The sequence below is a fragment of the Rhinoderma darwinii genome, chromosome 5, assembly GCF_050947455.1.
Source record: "Rhinoderma darwinii isolate aRhiDar2 chromosome 5, aRhiDar2.hap1, whole genome shotgun sequence".
In the NCBI taxonomy this organism is placed as follows: Eukaryota; Metazoa; Chordata; class Amphibia; order Anura; family Rhinodermatidae; genus Rhinoderma; species Rhinoderma darwinii.
Genome location: NC_134691.1, coordinates 15854008 through 15877474, shown reverse-complemented (window position 1 = coordinate 15877474; position 23467 = coordinate 15854008). Strand labels below are relative to the sequence as shown.

At 41.6% G+C, this 23467-nt stretch overlaps 1 protein-coding gene across 3 annotated transcripts in view; it reads right to left on the bottom strand.

Moving 5' to 3' along the window:
* ADCY8 (adenylate cyclase 8) overlaps window positions 1-23467 on the bottom strand; it is a 279438-nt gene that overhangs the window by 153875 nt on the left and 102096 nt on the right. The window lies entirely within an intron of this gene.

The following is a 23467-nucleotide window of genomic DNA, read 5'->3' as shown; positions in this document are numbered from 1 at the left end:
TATCTCTTCTGTCCCCATTGCCCATTTGTTCTCAAAAACAGACAGAGAGTAGGAAATGAAAAAAAAAAAAACACTAGCGGACCTGGTGCTATTAATTCTATAACAAGTAAAAAAACACAAGTATGTTTTTAAAAAAATATTGTTATTATAAGCATATCATCCCAATCATCATCATCAGTGGGTCTATGGTAATTTCAACATGGAGATAATCCTAAATATTAATAATCTTACAATGGTTAAAAATACCACTGGACTACAAATTTATAATAGCTTTCTCTGCAGCCGCCAGACCTGCTGCTTGGACATGTGAATGTCTATTGTAGCTTTCCTTGGTCTTTATAACTATGGTAAGAGGGATTTTCCATCTCATTGATTATACACTGCATTGAATTTGAGCATACTGACTTCAGGGAAAGCTTGAAAAGCCATTCTCAAAGCCTTCATACTGAAATAAATGGGCCATTTTGGCTTAATGGCCAATTCCGATAACAACCAGTAAATTTAATGTTAGTCCTTTTGACATTGTTTCACCTAAAATTATTGAGAACATTTAGTGCCTGGTGAAAGCCTCTTAAGAGGCATCACCATGAAAAACAACGGGGGGGGGGGATTTTTTTAAATTGGCGTTTCATACGCCAGTCTTAATAATAGGAGCGCTGGAGTAAAATGTATTTCTTTTATTAAGTGGTGCAAAGTGCTTAATACATTAGGCTCCTCTCTGGCTCTCCGTGTGCCAGAAAGGGAAATGTAGACTAGGTACGAGCTGGCATAGACTTCCATAAACTATAGTAAATGTGTTAGACCAATGGTGGCTCTGCCGCTTTCACGAAGCCCCATCCACTTTTTTAAAGTGGCAGTGGCGGCGTAAAACATGTACCATAGTTTGCAATTTTTTTACACCATAATACTGGCATATAGACATTGATAAATTCCCCCAATGTCTTTTATTTTTTAGAATTTTAAAGAGGACCTGTCACCTCTCCTGACATTTCTGTTTTAGTAAATAATTGTATTTTCCAAAAAATGTAAATTCTGGAACATAATTTCTTAGAACTCTGCATTGTAAAATTCCTCTATTATTCCTCCTAAAAATGTATGAATAAATTGACCACTGAGTGTTACCAGTTGGGGGTGTGTACCTACACAGACTAACACCGTCCAATCAGTGCTGACAGAGTGAGACTGTGTAGGTACACACCTCTTTTACAAGGGGAATGGTTACACCCAGTTGTCAGTTTATTCATAAATTTCTAGGAGGAATAACAGAGGAACGGCACAATGTAGAGTTCTAAGAAAAGATGCTCCAGAATTGTTATTTTATGGGAAAAACAAGTATTTACTAAAACAGACAAGTCAGGAGAGGAGACAGGTACTTTTTAAGTATTGGCTTCTGTTGCATAGATGGCTGTTGAGTATTATACTGTGCAAGATAAATCTTTAGTAGAATTTAAACATTCTTCTTTTCCTTACTTTTCAACAGAGATTTGCTACTACCGTCCCATAAGTCACATCAAAAGTACAACTTTATACAACTATCAAGCCCGAAATAGAAGAGATGAAGAGACGTGGCGCCGTGGAAAGGTAAGTATACGGCGGCTGGGAGCGGCGGCCGTTACACTCTGTATCACATGAAAAGAAAGCTCCATAAAGAGATATTATAAAATTATTAAGCACTGAATTTTGGATCTATTAACAGAAAAACATTAAAAGTTAAGTAGATGTGGATCCACTGGGCTTCTATACATACCTTGCAATTCTTCTATCAAGATATCTTGCCCCATCCACTCATATGTCCAGGATTATATTATGGACACTCTAAAATACACACACAATGTATTATAGCATCACACCAGTCTCGGTCTACAGTGTTGTGTACAATCTTAATTTCCCCGTCTGAGGCCCCATGCACACGACCATAAAACCGCAGACCGGTTTTACGGACCCATTCGGTTCTATTGGCCGCGGACACCTTTCCGTATCACTAGGGATGAGTGTTCGTGCCGTAGAACTGTGCCGGGAATTATGGAGCATGTCCTATTTTTCGAATATGCAGGCGGCCGTCTGCGGCTGGCAACCGATTGCGGGCTGTGATTACGGGCACGGCTTTCTGTATGGGGCTTAAGGCCCCATGCACACGACCGTATTTTCATTTATCAGTAAATACTGTCCGTAAATACGGTCCGTATTGCATCTGTATTCGATCCGTATATATGGATCGGTAAAAAAGAGGGAGGTTGCAAATTATGTCATCAACATGTTGTCTAGCATAAATGAATAGAAGATATCAAGGCATTCACCGGACTTGCAACAAAATATATTTATTCAAAGATCTTGGTCAGGATGTGGAATTAGCCTACGGCCGTTTCACGTGCGTACACGCTTTCTCAAGGCCCTGTTGCCTAGCAATGCTTCCGTAAATACAGACGGTTTACGGATGCACATCCGTAGCCGTCCGTATTTACGGAAGCGCCCATAGGCTTCTATGGGAGAATCCGTGCCGTAATTATGGACAAGAACAGGACAGGTCATTTTTTTCAGCACGGACACCCATCAGTAAAAATACTGAAAGGTGTCCGTGGCCAATAGAAATGTATGGGTCCGTAATTACGGTCAGCAATTACAGATGAAAAATACTGTCGTGTGCATGGAGCCTAAGACACATTAAAGATCGTTTTTCCAATAAAGACTTTTTAGGTGGGTCCCGCCTCTGGGACCCCACTTATCGGGAGAATGAGGGTCCTGTTCTGCTAGAGGCGGCACATCTAGGCAGAGATCGAATGGAGAGGTGACCACGCGTGTACATGACTCTCTTCATTCAAGTTTATGAAAGTTAGACCCCCACCTGTCAGACATTTATGACACATTCTGCGGTTATGTAATAAATGTCAATGGTGGAAAAACCCCTTTAACAAATCATTGTCAATTTTATAGAAAACCAATAACCATAAAAAAAATTTGGAGCATGTAAAAAAAAAACTTGGAGTCCTCAGTACTCATGCGAACACAAGAAGAAAATATATTCACTCCAAGACAGCACTGCTTACCCGTGAACCACAGTGCTGCCCCTATCCATTTACCTAGAGTTACCCTAGAAATATGGATTTCGGACCATATAAACCAAACCAAATAAACATACAATAGAACCTACAAAAACACTCTAGGTCCTTGGCCACATTTGAATGGATACCTCAACTTCGAAGACAATGTTGGTAGCCATGTATTGCCCAAAAAGGGAACTCAAGTTTTCTATATATTCTGTAGTGTCATAGCAGTTGTCTCTAACCTTTAGCTCAGGGTGTTGTTGTTTTGCAACAGCTGGAGAGCCATTGGTTGAGGAGCTAGGGCATATGTATCATAGAGACAGCCCATGAGGAGCCCAAGACAGGTTGGCTGTGCAGTAATATCCTCTCCATAGGATGTACAACATTAGCAATATTGGGACAAACGAGCACCAAGTCCTCCTGTCCGAGGTGGTTAGGGGGGCAGTGGTTTTAACCAGCACAAGAAGGGGCTCAATTAAAATTTTTGCTAAGGGACCTATTTACTAATATGTACGCTCCTGCATTATAGCGAAGTTCCACTCCAAGACATACTGAGTCCCAACATACAGATCCACAAATTCCATGACCACCGCAAAAATATTTTTTCGATTAACTGTCTTAATTCTGGGACGGTTACAAAGCCAATTTTCCCCGATCAATGGATTTTGGCCGTGACATGGAAAAACATAAAGCACGGGCTATAACTCCTCGTCGTAAAACACCACAAGCTTTTGTGCTCTGCTGTTCTACAGTCGCTCAGCCATTCAATTAAAGGCAGTGGAATGATCGTCTTTATATTTCCTGGGGGGGGAAATGTATGACCCTTGATGTTCCAGCAGTAAATCACTAAGTGAGTAGCATCCCATTTATACTTTGCAAATGGAATAACGTCACTGCGGTGTTAGGCGATGGCAGGATAATAGGCTCCTGTGATGACAATAAAAATCCCCGGTTTCATTGCAGCTTCACATTGCAGCAGGAGACCATTATATTGTTATATTGTGACATTACGCCTAATGTGTGATTCATTACCTTGAATTAACTGCTGAATAATGGTCGCTAAGAGCGCTGGCCTGAGTGCACACAGAAATGTGCTCGTGAAGAGGTGGAGATTTTTGTTTTAATTAAGAGTTTTCGCCAAATTTTTTAAGTCACATTAAATTAGCGTCTAAGCGACGCCTATAAAAAATATTCAAATCCCATTCCCAAATCCCATTCTCCCCTTCCCCCAAATCCTCCAAAACCTTTCCTTGTTTTATTATTTATTGCTTCCTTGTTGTTTTTTGGTTCTGGTCTTCACTACTGGGGAACACGAGGTCGCTAGAAGTCTCCCCTGGTGATGGCCAATGTAAAGAGACATAGTACAAAATCAATAGACAGTATATGGAGTCAGGTATTGTAAAGATCAGGGAAAGCGACAAACAGGCACTCATGGTTGGTTGAGCAAAAGGTCAGAGCAGGCGGCAAAAGTTTGTCACAGGTCACCAACAAGAGGTCAGGATAGGCGGCAGGCAATTTGTACAGGAAAAAGAGGCCTTTTTATACCCTGGAAATACTGGGCTGATAGAACGTGGGGCAGAAGGTGAGCATCGGCAGCATGGGAGGCTGCCAGTAGTAGAGATCAGGGAGAGGAGTGGCGTGGCCCAGAAGTCACCGGGACCTAGTAAGTAATGGCGATGGGGAGCCATGGCCATTATAAGATATATGATCCTGTACAGGGCTTCTACTATCCACAATCACAGCAACTCTACCAAGAAAGTAATAAGGGCAGAAGTCTTGCCACTCTATTCTCCGACAATGGATGGGAAAAACATGGTGCCATCACGAACTGGGCCCTACTGTCCACATTCCAAAAGCTGGCACCAAGAAAAACTGACAGTTCCCCTTTGATAGAATATTTATTTATTTTGCTTACGAATACATATTGTTTTAGGCTCTGTTCACATTAGCGGCATGACTTCTGTTCTGATAGATTTGTTGTCCAACAGAATCAAAGGGTCACCATTATTGACTTTAATCGGGTTGAGGTTTTGTCAGGATTCTGTCAATTTGACGACAAGAATAGTTCTACACTCGGCCACTGGCAGAGGCACAGGACGCAGATGTGAAGCCTTATAGCTGCAAAAACCCAACCTCTTAAAGGGGTTTTCCACGACCAGACAACTGATGACCTATCCACGGGATAGGTCAACAGTATATGATCGGTGCGAGTCCGACACCCAGACCCCATACCGATTAGCAGCTCTGGCTGCCTCCGGGCGCCGGATGTTTTGAACGGCATGCACTAGTTGGAGCCGGAAGCAAATGGGGCCGACCACTGCATAGCGGCCATTCTGCAGAACTGTAGCCCTGCTCCTATTCACCGCTATTCCGCTTGCGGCTCCAACTACTGCATACCGTTCAAAACATCCGGCACCCGGAGGTAGCCGGAGCGGCTGATCAGTGCTAGGTTTGGGTGTCGGACCTGCACCGATTATATACTGATGACCTATCTGGTGGAAAACCACTTTTTTGTTTTTGTTTTTGCACCTTCGTAGTTCAGTGGTCATAACTTTGTTTCTTTTTAAGGTTTCATAGCTATTTCAGGCGCTGTCTATTGTCCAATTTTTGCTATAACCTACTTATGCGGGTCATTATGAGTACTGAAATACCTTATATCTATAGGTTTTTGACTGTTTATCGACTTTTATGTAATAAAAATTATGTTTAAAAAAATCAGGTTTATTGTTTTTTTTACATTTGTGTCATTACTTTTGGTAATTCAAAACTTCATTTAATTATTTTTAACATTTTTTTTGTCCCATTTTTTGTAAAACTGTCTAAAGCCTGGTTCATATCTGCGTTGGAGGTCCCGTTAGGTAAAACCTTGAATGCCCTGATGGAGACCCAATGGAACCCATTATAGTCAATGGGTTATGTCCGGCGCCGATGGTGTCCATTGTACAACAGAACTGGCGTTTCCGTTATTTTCATTGTTCTGCTCCACTGACAGAGCAGAACAACGGAAATACAGACGCAGATGTGAACGAGGGCCTATGTCTATATGATAGAACATTATTGCCATGTGCAGGTAACACGCACCATACTGGACAGCCCCTTGGGTAGGGTTGCCACATTTTCCACCCCAAAATACCAGCCCGGTTCAGGGTGTATTTACACGTGTGTGTCTGTGTGTTGATTTTGCTTCATTTTTACGCAATTCGTCTCTGGATCTCCCACCGGTGCCAATCTGACACTTGACCTAGTCCTGACTCTCTTCACGTTTCTAGGGCTGAACGAGCTTGGCAAAGGAGTAGTATCCAATCCACATAAGATGTTTCTGTCTTAGGCTATATTCAGACGGACGTGTGCGAAGTCAGTGGTGAAAAACGGCCGTTTCGCACCCGTGTGGGACCCCATTTTCACAGATCCCTCATAGATTTGAGTCTATTGGGGGATTCGTGAAAACGATAGGACATGTCCTATTTTTTCACGGGAGCTTCACACGGTCCGTTAAAACAACGGCCATGTGAACAGCCCCATAGAAATACATGCAGCAATATGACGGCCGTTAAAAAAAATGGCCCTCACACGGACTATTTATACGTTCATCTGAATAAGCTCTTATTATGCAAAAATACTGGCACTTGCTATTGTCGATAACATTTTTTACTCCTACCGGTCTCCTAGGGTAAATACTGATAGGGCGGGTGGATTACTGGTCCGTTGGGAACCCTGCCAGTATAAGACCATTAGCCTAGCGATCACAATGGCGGGGCTGCCAGGGTAGCGACAAAGGGAGCCCAGGATGGTAAATGGTAAAAACTGCCGGGATCGAAGCCACCATCCCGCTGGCGCCCGCAGTTGTGCCCGCACGATCACTGTCACATATAAAAGCGGGATATCAGTGCATATGTGAACGGATTGTTTTTTAGAAATGAACTGGTATACAGTATGTGAGCTGTCAGGATGCTGCCGGCACCAATGACACGGGATGTGAGTGCAGCGAAGGTGACCTCTACTACCAGCGATATCACAATCCCGTATCTCTATCAAACACTGACAATGTGACTTGACAGATGCTCGGGAGACTGGCACCGGCACCCAGCGTGCTACCAGTTACTTCCATGGAACTCACTCATGTCTGGGAACAGAATTTTTGGGAAAATGTGATTGAAATGGACACTTCCCTCTCATCCAGTTTTATTTTGGCAGCATTCCTCCGTGCGGTCTATAAATGCCATCACCATGGCAATCCCAGGAGACGAGTCTCCATAGAAACACCTGTAATCTAGATGGGGTTTACCGGCGCACACAACTCCCTCTTGTTGGCACGGCAGTTTCCAAGATTTATTGTAATCAAAATGCAGAAGCAAAGAGATTAATATGACTTTAGTCTTGGCAACGGAGTTTCGTTTCTATGGGTACTGCTCCTCCGAAATGTACATCTATGGTGCAACATGCCATGATATATAGAAGTCAAGCCGTGGCCATATATCCAGGACGTGTAGAGACCACAGGGGAAGACTAGACAAGCACAATGCTGCAGCCCAAGCACTTTATTTAATGGGGTCTTCTGATTTTATGTTAATTAAGTTTAATAAAAGCATAATAGAAAAGTCCTCAACTTTCAATAAAGTTAAAAAAATTAATTCTTCACTGTTTTCAAGATTTCTCCTTGCTGTAAGTAAATGGGAATAGGGTTTAGAAGACCCTACAGACCTACGACTTCTCACAGCTGAGAATGTACAGTAATTGTATCTTTTCTAGGTGCTCATCTGCAAGGTAAACACATCAGCATCACAAATCTTTTTCTGGTCCTGAGAGTTTGCTACAATGTATTAGCGCAGATAAAATACACAAGCCTGAAATGCAGGCTGTTACATTCAGAAGAGATTGTCTAGACTCGAGACAGTTGTAGCAAACTCTCAGCTGTGAGAAGTATTAGGTAAGCACAGATTTTTCAGTCTCTGGAATCTGGATGTCCACAAGAATGTTTCTGTTCACTGGCAGCAAGAAAAATTATTGGATAATTTGAATTAAAGCACAACATTTACTGTATATAGAGGCAGTATTATAGTAGTTACATTTTTGTATATAGAGGCAGTATTATAGGCGTTATATTCTTGTATATAGGGGGCAGTATTATAGTAGTTATATTCTTGTACATAGGGGGCAGTATTATAGTAGTTATATTCTTGTATATAGGAGCAGTATTATAGTAGTTATATTTTTGTATATAGGGGGCAGTATTATAGTAGTTATATTCTTGTATATAGGGGCAGTATTATAGTAGTTATATTCTTGTATATAGGAGCAGTATTACAGTAGTTATATTCTTGTACATAGGGGGCAGTATTATAGTAGTTATATTCTTGTATATAGGGGCAGTATTATAGTAGTTATATTCTTGTATATAGGGGCAGTATTATAGTAGTTATATTCTTGTATATAGGAGCAGTATTATAGTAGTTATATTCTTGTATATAGAGGCAGTATTATAGTAGATATATTCTTGTATATAGGAGGCAGTGTTATAGTAGTTATATTCTTGTATATAGGGGCAGTATTATAGTAGTTATATTCTTGTATATAGGGGCAGTATTATAGTAGTTATATTCTTGTATATAGGGGGCAGTATTATAGTAGTTATATTCTTGTACATAGGGGACAGTATTATAGTAGTTATATTCTTGTATATAGGAGCAGTATTATAGTAGTTATATTCTTGTATATAAAAGGCAGTGTTATAGTAGTTATATTCTTGTATATAGGGGCAGTATTATAGTAGTTATATTCTTGTATATAGGAGGCAGTATTATAGTAGTTATATTCTTGTATATAGGGGGCAGTATTATAGTAGTTATATTCTTGTATATAGGGAGCAGTATTATAGTAGTTATATTCTTGTATATAGGAGGCAGTATTATAGTAGTTATATTCTTGTATATAGGAGGCAGTATTATAGTAGTTATATTCTTGTATATAGGGAGCAGTATTATAGTAGTTATATTCTTGTATATAGTGGGCAGTATTATAGTACTTATATTCTTGAACATAGGAGGCAGTATTATAGTAGTTATATTCTTGTATATAGGAGCAGTATTATAGTAGTTATATTCTTGTATATAGGGGCAGTATTATAGTAGTTATATTCTTGTACATAGGGGGCAGTATTATAGTAGTTATATTCTTGTATATAGGGGTAGAATTATAGTAGTTATATTCTTGTATATAGAAGGCAGTATTATAGTAGTTATAGTCTTGTACATAGGGGGCAGTATTATAGTAGTTATATTCTTGTATATAGGGGCAGTATTATAGTAGTTATATTCTTGTATATAGGGGCAGTATTATAGTCGTTATATTCTTGTATATAGGAGGTGATTTTTATTAGTAAAAAACAAACAAATATAACATTCCATCTAAATTTCCAAAGCAAATGATCATTTAACAGAACTCATACATGACGATGAAAAATAAACTAGAAAATAACTTTAACTTAACAAGAGTCCATTGTTGTTAAAAAGGAAGGAGGGAGAAAAACCAACAACAAGTTTGCATTATACAGAGAACTAGCATTATTCCATATATACATTCCTCCATAATGCTGTGTTTTTCTCATTTTTCCTAATTTCTAGGGATTTGATCCACCTTAGTTCTGACATGATCAGGTTTACGGCTGACATATGGTGAAATGGCACTGGTAATATTTGACTACATTAATTATCAAATACAAGGTCCCCCGGTCAATGTTATTTACATTAGCTGGTACTCCATAAATAATTTCTGGGTATTTTAGAGACTGCAATCTTGGGATTTTTAACTTGCAGGATATTTCTTGCCATATATTTTGTCCTCCCCAGCACTCGGTTATAAAATGCTCCATTGTCTCCTCCTGTTGACAACCCAAGGGACACTTCCGATCTGACACACTCAAATATTTTAGATTCCCTTTAACATAAAGTTTCCCATGCAGTGACAGCCATGCAATGTCAAAAAGTTTACCCGGGAGTCTCGCTCCATTGAGAAACCTCAGACTCTCCTGTAAGGTTGCAGTTGTGCAATCTTTAAGTGCCGGCTGTAAAGAAAAGAAAGTCCTACATACAGTGAAATATAGATCTCTCCTGGTCTTACTCTCAATATAGGACTTGTCTATTCCTCATCTCTTCAGACATCTAAGACCATAATCCAGATACTGGGGAAGGAAGTCTCGTGTCAATCGCCCCCTTTTGAGACTGCCGCCCCGTATCCAAGACTCTGCAAAAGGCAATATCCAATCCCTGATACTGTTTATCCACAGGGCACTGTTATTTACATCTAGGTTGCCAAAATTTGTTTTAAGAATCAGGGAGTCAAAGAAAACCCTTGGATTCAACATACTCAACCCACCCTCTCTCCTCTGTAGGTAAGTAATCCCTCTTTTTACTGGGTTCAACCTGTTCCCCCAAAAAAGTTGGAAGAACAGGCTAAAAAGCCTAGCGGAGAAAGATTCTGGCAAAGGAAAAATGACAGAAACATACAAGAAGACGGGGACCAGGTAAGTCTTCAACATTTTAACCCTCTCACTATAGGTCAGCCTCCAGTTTCTCCATCCCTGAACCTTTGCATTTCCGGCTTCCAATTTCTGCTCCCAATTTAGTTTGGCATTATCATCCCTCCCAAATTTAATTCCCAGAATCTTAATATCGGTGGAGGCTTTCGCAAATTGTGGCAGATCAAAGTCTGGATCACTGTGTAATACCCAGAAAGCTTCACTCTTCTCAAGGTTGACCAGAGACCCAGAGGCCTCAGAGTAGCTTCTGATGGCTGCAGACAACATCTGCACCTCACTAGGCTCAGATATCACTACCGTCACATCATCCGCGTAGGCGACAACACTCAGGGATGAGCAAAGCGGGATCGGTACGCCTTGAAAATCACACTGCTGCAGTAACCGCAGAAATGGGTCTATGGCAAAAACATACAGAAGTGGACTCAACGGGCAACCCTGTCTCACCCCCGCCTCAACCCCGAAAGTGTCGCCCTGCCAGCCATTGATCAAAGGAAAGCTCTCTGCCTCACAATACAAAGTTTTCAGCCAATCAATAAATTGTCCCGGAACACCGTACTTTAACAAAGTGGCCCATAGATAATCATGATCTACTCTGTCGAAGGCTTTAGCCTGGTCTAGAGCAACAACATATCTCCCACACCCAAGAGTTTTACATCTCTCAATCATTTCCCTGATGGAGATAACGGCCCCAGAGATGTTCCGCCCTTTTACTGTGCCGAACTGGGAGCCTGCCAACAGTGCTGGGGACACACAGACCAATCTAGAAAACAGAATTTTTGCCAAAATCTTTCTGTCAAAATTCAAGAGGGCAATTGGCCTCCAGTTCTTGATGTCACCAGGGTCTTTACCCTTAGACAGCAAAATCAACGAAGACACTCTCATGGAGGAAGGCATCAGGTGGTTTTCTAGGCAGCTTTTGTGCACATTCACTAGAATTGGTGCTAAAAGGTTTTTAAATTTCTTATAAAATTCGGCTGTTATACCGTCCGGACCTGGTGCCTTCTTTTGATGCAAGTTGTTGATGGCCTCAATAACTTCCTCCACTGTCAATTCTGCTGTCAAGGGTGAAAAATCCACATTAGCAGTATCAGGGCTTGGAGTTGCCCTCAAAAATTTAGTCACTTTCTCTTTATCCAATATCTGTTTCTGAAACAAGACAGAATAGTAGGATTTCACCACACCCAGAATGCCCTACTGAGATTCCTGAAGAACACCCTGGGAATCCACCAAACCTGTGACCACTCTGTTTTTTACTTGGTCTTGGCAACTTTCAAATGGATCAGGCGTCCCTAAACACCCATAATCCCTCTCCAGAAGCAGGGACGTGTATCTACTATACTGATACTGCCTGATCTCAGATTTCAGCCGATCAATCTTCGCTCTATCCTCTTTATGCTCTGAATAAAGTGACTCTAGTTCTCTACGCAGCTTCAGATACTGGCTGTACTTACTCCTGCCTCTATTAATGGACAGTCTCTTTAAGAGCAATGCAATGTCCTTCTTGACATCCTCCCACCAGTCAGCAGCACCATCATAAAAATCTACTCTCTCCAATTGACTTTGCAAAAGGGAGACAACACAACTCTGCACATGACTATCGTCCAAGAGACTAGAATTAAGTTTCCATAGCCCCCTACCAATATATGGCCGTTTGGTGGCTCCTAAGCAGAAACACAGCGCCATATGGTCTGAATAAGGGACCACTTTTTCACTCATACCAGTAACCATCTCTGTAGCGTTGACAAAAGCCAAATCGATCCTACTGTTCCTGTCAGCACAACAATATGTGAATTTTGGCTTCCTACCACCCTGTGTGAAGACATCACTCAAGCCTGCCTGTAAGATCATTTTATTTAGGACATTCGAGTCCCTGGTCACTGCTCTGCCAGAGGATCTGTCACCTGATGTCCTCGTGACATTGAAATCCCCAGCCATCACCACAGGAACAGAGGTAAAGACATATGTTTTCACATCATTAAAAAGCTGGACCCTGTCAGTCACTGTCTGTGGGCCATAGATATTAATGAGTCGGAGCCTTCTACCGTGGATTGTAACTTCCAGAACCAGACACCGTCCCATACACACCCCCGTTAACCTATGTACAGTCACATCATTGGTGTTAAACAGTATAGCGACCCCGGCATAAGGCTCCACAGCCAGTGACCAGAAAGAAGGACCGGACCTCCACTCTCTCTCCGCCTCACGTATAAGACCAATTGTGGTTAAACGAGTCTCTTGCAAGAAGATGACATCTGCATCCAGATATCGGAGATGATCATAGACTGTAAACCTCGTCTTCCTCACTTTAATACTGTTTACATTGCTGGAAGCAACTTTTAAGGAAAACCCGGCCATCAGAGCACAGCACAAAAAGAAAAGCAAATAAATGACCCCCATCATAATAACTAAGAATTGGGGTCACTCTGCCGACCACCTGTTTCCATATCTAAAGGTCCTGGGGTTTCTATAGTGCAAGGTTTCTATTTTATTGGGGGATGGTCCCCTGCGTCTTCTTCGTATTCACCATCTATTTTTAATAACTCTAGTTCAAAATCCCCATCTGACTCTGACAGGACACTGAATCTATTAGATACGACCATTACTTCTGGTCTGGTCCCTTTCTTCCTGCCTCTTACCTCCTCTCCCTCAGGCTTACGAGAGGACGTGTCTTTTTTCCTCCTTTTATTCTGCATACCCCTCCTTTCCTCAGATGGTAATGCAGAAGAAGAGGCTCCCGGTGGCTGGTCCCGAGGGACAACTTCCATGGTCTCCTGTGTACTGTCCGACTGCTAGTGTTCTGGACGTGGATGACCTGACTCCTGCTGGACCTCCTGTCTGGTCATTATTGACCCCGACATTAGAGCCTCCTCCTCTGCAGCGTCCGTCTCAGTCATAAACTCCTCAACAGGAATCTGTTTGCAGATATTGTGCCACGCGTCAGGACAGTCCCTGTGCGGGTGACCCACCCTCCCACACAGATTACATCGGACATTCTGACAGTTGGAACTCAGATGGCCAACTTCACCGCACAGGTTACATTTTACCACGGTGCAGATGTTTGCCAGGTGACCGGTCTTACCACACTTGAAGCACTTTCTGGGTTGACCAGGATAAAAGCAAACACCCTTTTCTCTGCAATGAAGAAGGAATTGGGTAAATGTAACGTTACATTGTTATGCTGGCGCAGTTTTACCAGAACCCTCCACCCTCCAGTCCAGATACCATCAGCGTCTCTGTTCTTGGTCAGGTCAGACACCAGGTCACAGTGCCGCCTGAGCCAGACCACAATATCCTGGGGAGGAACAGCTTCATTCCAAAAGATGATGTTGATACCAACGGTATCTGGCTTGGACACTGGAATAAAACTAAATTTATCCCAACCGGTTTTGTCCCTGAACTTGGAAAAATGTGGCCAGAATCTATCCAAGTCAGGCGTAAGCTGACATCGTAGCCCTGTCTGTCTGGTAGATTTATTACTGCCAAGATATTTGCTGGCACAAAACCCATCTGGTGACATAGAAGTTCTCGGACCACAAACCTCCTATCTGGAAGGTCCTCATTGGCGCCCTTGTGCTTGAACCTCACCACATTCCTCCTTTTAAAGTCCTGGCCTGTATAGCTAGCGCCAGAGGTAAAAGATGGAGCACCGCGGCTCGAGGCATTTCTGCGGGCGGGTCTCACTGTCCTGACTTATAGGGCGGGTGTCTGCTCTAGAGGGGTCTGTCACACCTTGTGTACTTACAATTAGAGGGGGGAAATCAAGCACATTATTCTGAACATCTTCTGACCCATCAACCTCTATGTCATCATCAGATAAACCTACATCATACACAAGCCGTGCGTTCCCTCCAACCACTAACCCTTCAGGTACATTCCCACTCTCCCCAGTCTGTGCCCCAGCAGTACAGCTCTGCTGTGTCAGCGCATCACCCTGACACATGGATGAACGTCCACTGTCCTGCTATTGTGCTGAGCATCCTGGGACTTGTGGTGCCTGTGCTGGTATCCGACTTCCATGCCCCTGTTCAGACACAGCTGCAGATTTTTGCTGTTTTTCCTTCTCCTCTTTCTGTGCGTCCGCTTCTAGAAATGAGAACCTTGCAGGTTGCAGCACTAGTCTGGTCCCTGGCCAGGGATCGTCTGGGAAAATTTCTGACCCCGAGTCCGCGTCAGAGAATCTGAACTCTGGATCAAAGTTCTGTCTGTCGGTCATAGTAGAAAACCGTTCCTTGTTTTTATAGGACTCTGCGAGTGGCCCCATCCTCTCCAGGACAGAGTCCATCTCCCCCACCACTTGTGCGAGTTGCATCCCCAGTGAGTAAAGCTGAGCAGCATATACGGCTTCATCCTTAGGATTGGCGTTCTTCAGTTTATATACACAGTCAATTTGTATTTGCAGTATTTGTTTTTGGCTCTGTAACTCTCCCATTTTCCTCACCAGATCAGGAATTTCCTCCGCCAGTTGCAGCTCGGGCGCACGCTGTCTCTTTAGACTGTGGGCTTTGCTGGTGCAGGGTCTCAGGCTGTCTGAATGCCGCTGACCCCTCCAGATTAGACGTCCCAGCTCCTCTGGTCTCACCCCCTGCTGGAAAACTCTCTCCAAGGCTTGTAACAGTTGTAGAAACACCTTGAGTATTCCTTGCAGGTTTTGCCTCCACGGACTTTTCAATGTTTTTACTGCTGCTAGACCTTGTGCGGCCTGAGCACGCCATGCTGGTCCCCCATTCACACTGCTGCAGATTTTCCTGCAATGTCAGTCTCTCCAGGGATGTTCTCTGCTGTCTGGATGCCGGAGGGGCTGAGCTGCACCCCAGGTGCCCGTAATGTGCTCTGCCCCCCCCAGTGCTTCACTCTCACAAGTACTTCTTACTGCTGCAACATTTGCTTTACTCACTTTACATTCTCCATCTTCCTTCCTTGTGCTGCTGTTACTTCCATTCTGTGTGTTCCACTGCTCAACATTCACTTTGGGACTTGTATCCACATAAGAAAGAGCCTGGGAGTTTTCTCCCAGTAGAGACCTGGAAGCCTGGGCCTTGCGTGGGGAGAGTCCCCGCCCGGGCTGGCCCCGCCCTGGGCTATCTCCAGACATGAGGAGAGCTACACACATACAACCTCACAGCAAGAAGGCAGTGTAAGAGCATGACCACACGTGGCGGATTTCCTCCGCAACTGTCCGTATCAATGCTGCACAGAATCTGCGTTGCAGATTCTGCTGCGGATCTGCACAAAATGTGCAGAAAATTGATGCGGACTAGCTGCTGCGGACTGCGGTAAAAGTACTTCCCTTCTCCCTATCAGTGCAGGATAGAGAGAAGGGACAGCACTTTCCCTTGTGAAAGTCAAAGAAATTCATACTTACCGCCCGTTGTCTTGGTGACGCGTCCCTCCTTCGGCATCCAGCCCGATCTCCCTGGATGACGCGGCAGTCCATGTGACCGCTGCAGCCTGTTATTAGCCTGTGATTGGCTGTAGCCGTCACTTAGACTGAAACGTCATCCTGGGAGGCCGGACTGGAGACAGAAGCAGGGAGTTCTCGGTAAGTACGAACTTCATTTTTTTTTACAGATACATGTATATTGGGATCGGTAGTCACTGTCCCGGGTGCAGAAACAGTTACTGCCGATCGCTTAACTCTTTCAGCACCCTGGACAGTGACTATTTACTGACGTCTCCTAGCAACGCTCCCGTCATTTCGGGAGCCCCATTGACTTCCTCAGTCTGGCTGTAGACCTAGAAATACATAGGTCCAGCCAGAATGAAGAAATGTCAAGTTAAAAAAGCAAAACGCATCCGCAGCACACATAACATGTGCATGACAGCTGCGGACTTCATTGCGGAACTTAGAATCTCCATTGAAGTCAATGGAGAAATTCCGCCATGAGTCCGCCACTGCTCCGCAACAGACAGAGCATGCTGCGGACACCAAATTCCGCTCCGCAGCCTATGCTCCGCAGCGGAATTTTACGCCTCGTCTAAACGAACACTGCTAAATTAAAGTGTAAGTCAATGGACAAACGGCTCCGCTGCGGATTAACGCTGCGGAGTGTCCGCAGCGGAATTTAAGTGAAATTCCGCCACGTGTGAACCCAGCCTTATAGTAGTAATATTCTTGTATATAGGAGCAGTATTATAGTAGTTATATTCTTGTATATAGAAAGCAGTATTATAGTAGTTATATTCTTGTATATAGGGGGCAGTATTATAGTAATTATATTCTTGTATATAGGGGGCAGTATTATAGTAGTTTTATTCTTGTACAAAGAGTGCAGTATTATAGTAGTTATATTCTTGTACATAGGGAGCAGTATTATAGTAGTTATATTCTTGTATATAGAGGGCAGTATTATAGTAGTTATATTATTGTATATAGGAGGCAGTATTATAGTAGTTATATTCTTGTATATAGGGGGCAGTATTATAGCAGTTATATTATTGTATATAGGAGGCAGTATTATAGTAGTTATATTCTTGTATATAGGGGGCAGTATTATAGTAGTTATATTCTTGTATATAGGGAGCAGTATTATAGTAGTTATATTCTTGTGCATAGGAGGCAGTATTATAGTAGTTGTATTCTTGTACATAGGGGCAGTATCATAGTAGTTATATTCTTGTATATAGGGGCAGTATTATAGTAGTTATATTCTTGAATATAGGGGGCAGTATTATAGTAGTTATATTCTTGTATATAAGGAGCAGTAGTATAGTAGTTATATTCTTGTATATAGGGGGCAGTATTATAGTAGTTATATTCTTGTATATAGGAAGCAGTATTATAGTAGTAATATTCTTGTATATAGGAAGCAGTATTATAGTAGTTATATTCTTGTATATAGGGGGCAATATTATAGTAATTATATTCTTGTATATAGGGGGCAGTATTATAGTAGTTATATTCCTGTATATTGGAGGTAGTATTATAGTAGTTATATTCTTGTATATAGGAGCAGTATTATAGTAGTTATATTCTTGTATATAGAGGGCAGTATTATAGTAGTTATATTCTTGTACATAGGAGGCAGTATTATAGTAGTTATATTCTTGTACATAGGGGCAGTATCATAGTAGTTATATTCTTGTATATAGGGGCAGTATTATAGGCGTTATATTCTTGTATATAGGGCAGTATTATAGTAGTTATATTCTTGTATATAGAGAGCAGTATTATAGTAGCTATTATCTTGAATATAGCAGCAGTATTATAGTAGTTATATTCTTGTACATAGGGGGCAGTATTATAGTAGTTATTTTCTTGTATATAGGAGCAGTATTATAGTAGTTATATTCTTGTATATAGGGGGCAGTGTTATAGTAGATATATTCTTGTATATAGGGGGCAGTATTATAGTAGTTATATTCTTATATATAAGGAGCAGTAGTATAGTAGTTATATTCTTGTATATAGGGGGCAGTATTATAGTAGTTATATTCTTGTATATAGGAGCAGTATTATAGTAGTTATATTCTTGTATATAGGAAGCAGTATTATAGTAGTTATATTCTTGTATATAGGAAGCAATATTATAGTAGTTATATTCTTGAATATAGGGGGCAGTATTATAGTAATTATATTCTTGTATATAGGAGGTAGTATTAGGGCATGACCACACATGGCGGAATTCCTCCGCAACTGTCCGCATCAATGCCGCACAGAATCTGCGTTGCAGATTCTGCAGCGGATCTGCACAAAATGTGCAGTACATTGATGCGGACTAGCTGCTGCGGACTGCGGGAAAAGTGCTTCCCTTCTCCCTATCAGTGCAGGATAGAGAGAAGGGACAGCACTTTCCCTAGTGAAAGTAAACGATTTTCATACTTACCGGCCGTTGTCTTGGTGACGCGTCCCTCTTTCGGCATCCAGCCCGACCTCCCTGGATGACGCGCCAGTCCATGTGACCGCTGCAGCCTGTGCTTGGCCTGTGATTGGCTGCAGCCGTCACTTAGACTGAAACGTCATCCTGGGAGGCCGGACTGGAGACAGACGCAGGGAGTTCTCGGTAAGTATGAACTTATCTATTTTTTTACAGATACATGTATATTGAGATCGGTAGTCACTGTCCCGGGTGCAGAAACAGTTACTGCCGATCGCTTAACTCTTTCAGCACCCTGGACAGTGACTATTTACAGACGTCTCCTAGCAACGCTCCCGTCATTACGGGAGCCCCATTGACTTCCTCAGTCTGGCTGTAGACCTAGAAATACATAGGTCCAGCCAGAATGAAGAAATGTCATGGTAGTAAAACGAATACGCTCCGCAGCACACATAAGATCTGCGGACTTCATTGCGGAATTTTGACTCTCCATTGAAGTCAATGGAGAAATTCCGCCATGAGTCCGCCACTGCTCCGCAACAGACAGAGCATGCTGCGGACACCAAATTCCGCTCCGCAGCCTATGCTCCGCAGCGGAATTTTACGCCTCGTCTAAACGAACACTGCTAAATTAAAGTGTAAGTCAATGGACAAACGGCACCGCTGCGGATTAACGCTGCGGAGTGTCCGCAGCGGAATTTAAGTGAAATTCCGCCACGTGTGAATGTGCCCTAATAGTAGTTATATTCTTGTATATAGAGGGCAGTATTATAGTAGTTATATTCTTGTACATAGGAGGCAGTATTATAGTAGTTATATTCTTGTATATAGGAGGCAGTATTATAGTAGTTATATTCTTGTATATAGGAGAAGTATTATAGTAGTTATATTCTTGTACATGGGGGCAGTATTATAGTAGTTATATTCTTGTATATAGGGGTAGTATTATAGTAGTTATATTCTTGTATATAGGGGGCAGTATTATAGTAGTTATATTCTTGTATATAGGGGGCAGTATTATAGTAGTTATATTCTTGTATATAAGGAGCAGTATTATAGTAGTTATATTCTAGTATATAGGAAGCAGTATTATAGTAGTAATATTCTTGTATATAGGAAGCAGTATTAGGGCATGACCACACGTGGCGGATTTCCTCCGCAACTGTCCGCATCAATGCCGCACAGAATCTGCGTTGCAGATTCTGCTGCGGATCTGCACAAAATGTGCAGAAAATTGATGCGGACTAGCTGCTGCGGACTGCGGGAAAAGTGCTTCCCTTCTCCCTATCAGTGCAGGATAGAGAGAAGGGACAGCACTTTCCCTAGGGAAAGTAAAAGAATTTCATACTTACCGGCCGTTGTCTTGGTGACGCGTCCCTCTTTCGGCATCCAGCCCGACCTCCCTGGATGACGCACCAGTCCATGTGACCGCTGCAGCCTGTGCTTGGCCTGTGATTGGCTGCAGCCGTCACTTAGACTGAAACGTCATCCTGGGAGGCCGGACTGGAGACAGACGCAGGGAGTTCTCGGTAAGTATGAACTTATATGTTTTTTACAGATACATGTATATTGAGATCGGTAGTCACTGTCCCGGGTGCAGAAACAGTTACTGCCGATCGCTTAACTCTTTCAGCACCCTGGACAGTGACTATTTACAGACGTCTCCTAGCAACGCTCCCGTCATTACGGGAGCCCCATTGACTTCCTCAGTCTGGCTGTAGACCTAGAAATACATAGGTCCAGCCAGAATGAAGAAATGTCATGGTAGTAAAAACAATACGCTCCGCAGCACACATAAGATCTGCGGACTTCATTGCGGAATTTTGACTCTCCATTGAAGTCAATGGAGAAATTCCGCCATGAGTCCGCCACTGCTCCGCAACAGACAGAGCATGCTGCGGACACCAAATTCCGCTCCGCAGCCTATGCTCCGCAGCGGAATTTTACGCCTCGTCTAAACGAACACTGCTAAATTAAAGTGTAAGTCAATGGACAAACGGCACCGCTGCGGATTAACGCTGCGGAGTGTCCGCAGCGGAATTTAAGTGAAATTCCGCCACGTGTGAACCCGCCCTTATAGTAGTTATATTCTTGTATATAGGGGGCAATATTATAGTAATTATATTCTTGTATATAGGGGGCAGTATTATAGTAGTTATATTCCTGTATATTGGAGGTAGTATTATAGTAGTTATATTCTTGTATATAGGAGCAGTATTATAGTAGTTAGATTCTTGTATATAGAGGGCAGTATTATAGTAGTTATATTCTTGTACATAGGGGCAGTATCATAGTAGTTATATTCTTGTATATAGGGGCAGTATTATAGGCGTTATATTCTTGTATATAGGGCAGTATTATAGTAGTTATATTCTTGTATATAGAGAGCAGTATTATAGTAGCTATATTCTTGAATATAGCAGCAGTATTATAGTAGTTATATTCTTGTACATAGGGGGCAGTATTATAGTAGTTATATTCTTGTATATAGGAGCAGTATTATAGTAGTTATATTCTTGTATATAGGGGGCAGTGTTATAGTAGTTATATTCTTGTATATAGGGGGCAGTATTATAGTAGTTATATTCTTATATATAAGGAGCAGTAGTATAGTAGTTATATTCTTGTATATAGGGGGCAGTATTATAGTAGTTATATTCTTGTATATAGAGGGGCAGTATTATAGTAGTTATATTCTTGTACATAGGGGGCATTATTATAGTTGTTATATTCTTGTATATAGGGGCAGTATTATAGTAGTTATATTCTTGTACATAGGGGGCAGTATAAGGGTATGTTCACACGGCCTATATACGGACGTAATTCGGGCGTTTTTGCCCCGAATTACGTCCGAAAATAACGCCTCAATAGCGCTGACAAACATCTGCCCATTGAAAGCAATGGGCAGACTTTTGTCTGTTCACACGAGGCGTAAAATACGCGCCGCTGTCAAATGACGGCGCGTAAATAGACGCCCGCGTCAAAGAAGTGACCTGTCACTTCTTTGGCGGTAATTGGAGCCGTTATTCATTGACTCCAATGAATAGCAGCGCCAATTACGTCTGTAATTGACGCGGCGTTCAAGCGCCTGCACGTGCCGTTACGGCTGAAATTACGGGGATGTTTTCAGGCTGAAACATCCCCGTAATTTCATCCGTTACGGACGCCCTCGTGTGAACATACCCTAAGGCTGGGTTCACACTACCTATTTTCAGGCGTAAACGAGGCGTATTATGCCTCGTTTTATGAATGAAAATAGGGCTACAATACGTCTGCAAACATCTGCCCATTCATTTGAATGTGTTTGCCGGCGTACTGTGCAGACAACCTGTCATTTGCGCATCGTCGTTTGACAGCTGTCAAACGACGATGCGTAAAAATACAGCCTCGTCAAAAGAAGTGCAGGACACTTCTATACATTATATGCAGGACACTTCTTTCAGACGTAATTTGAGCCGTTCTTCATTAAACTCAATAAAGTGCAGCTCAAAATTTACGGCTGTCAGATAAACCTCGCAAAATGCGAGGAGCATTTACGACTGAAACGAGGCAGCTGTTTTCTCCTGAAAACAGTCTGTCTTTTCAGACGTAAATGCCTGCTATCGTGTGCACATACCCTTATAGTAGTTATATTCTTGTATATAGGGGGCATTATTATAGTAGTTATATTCTTGTACATAGGGGGCAGTATTATAGTAGTTATATTCTTGTATATAGGGGCAGTATTATAGTAGTTATTCTTGTACATAGTAGCAATATTATAGTAGTTATAGTCTTGTATATGGGGGCAGTAATATAGTAGTTATATTCTTGTATATAGGGGCAGTATTATAGTAGTTCTATTCTTGTATATAGGGGGCAGTATTATAGTAGTTATATTCTTGTATATAGGAGGCAGTATTATAGTAGTTATATTCTTGAATATAGGGAGCAGTATTATAGTAGTTATATTCTTGTACATAGGGGGCAGTATTATAGTAGCTGTATTCTTGTATATAGGGGGCATTATTATAGTAGTTATATTCTTGTATATAGGGAGCAGTATTATAGTGGTTATATTCTTGTATATAGGGGCAGTATTATAGTAGTTATATTCTTCTATATAAGAGGCAGTATTATAGTAATTATAATCTTGTACATAGGGGCAGTATTATAGTAGTTATATTCTTGTATATAGGGGGTCAGTATTATAGTAGTTATATTCTTGTATATAGGAGTAGTATTATAGTAGTTATATTCTTGTATATAGGGGCTGTATTGTAGTAGTTATGTTCTTGTAAATAGGGGCAGTATTATAGTATTTATATTCTTGTATATAGGAGCAGTCTTATAGTAGTTATATTCTTGTATGTAGGAGCAGTATTATAGTAGTTATATTCCTGTACATAGGGGGCAGTATTATAGTAGTTATATTCTTGTATATAGGAGCAGTATTATAGTAGTTATATTCTTGTATATAGGGGCAGTGTTATAGTAGTTATATTCTTGTATATAGGGGCAGTATTATAGTAGTTATATTCTTGTATATAGGAGCAGTGATATAGTAGTTATATTCTTGTATATAGGGGGCAGTATTATAGTAGTTATATTCTTGTATATAGGAGCAGTATTATAGTAGTTATATTCTTGTATGTAGGAGCAGTATTATAGTAGTTATATTCCTGTACATAGGGGGCAGTATTATAGTAGTTATATTCTTGTATATAGGAGCAGTATTATAGTAGTTATATTCTTGTATGTAGGAGCAGTATTATAGTAGTTATATTCTTGTATATAGGAGGCAGTATTATAGTAGTTATATTCTTGTATATAGGGGGCAGTATTATAGTAGTTATATTCTTGTACATAGGGGGCAGTATTATAGTAGTTATATTCTTGTATATAGGGAGCAGTATTATAGTAGGTATATTCTTGTATATAGGGGCAGTATTATAGTAGTTATATTCTTGTATATAGGGGCAGTATTATAGTAGTTATATTCTTGTATATAGGGGGCAGTATTATAGTAGTTATATTCTTGTATATGGGGGGCAGTATTATAGTAGTTATATTCTTGGATATAGGAGCAGTATTATAGT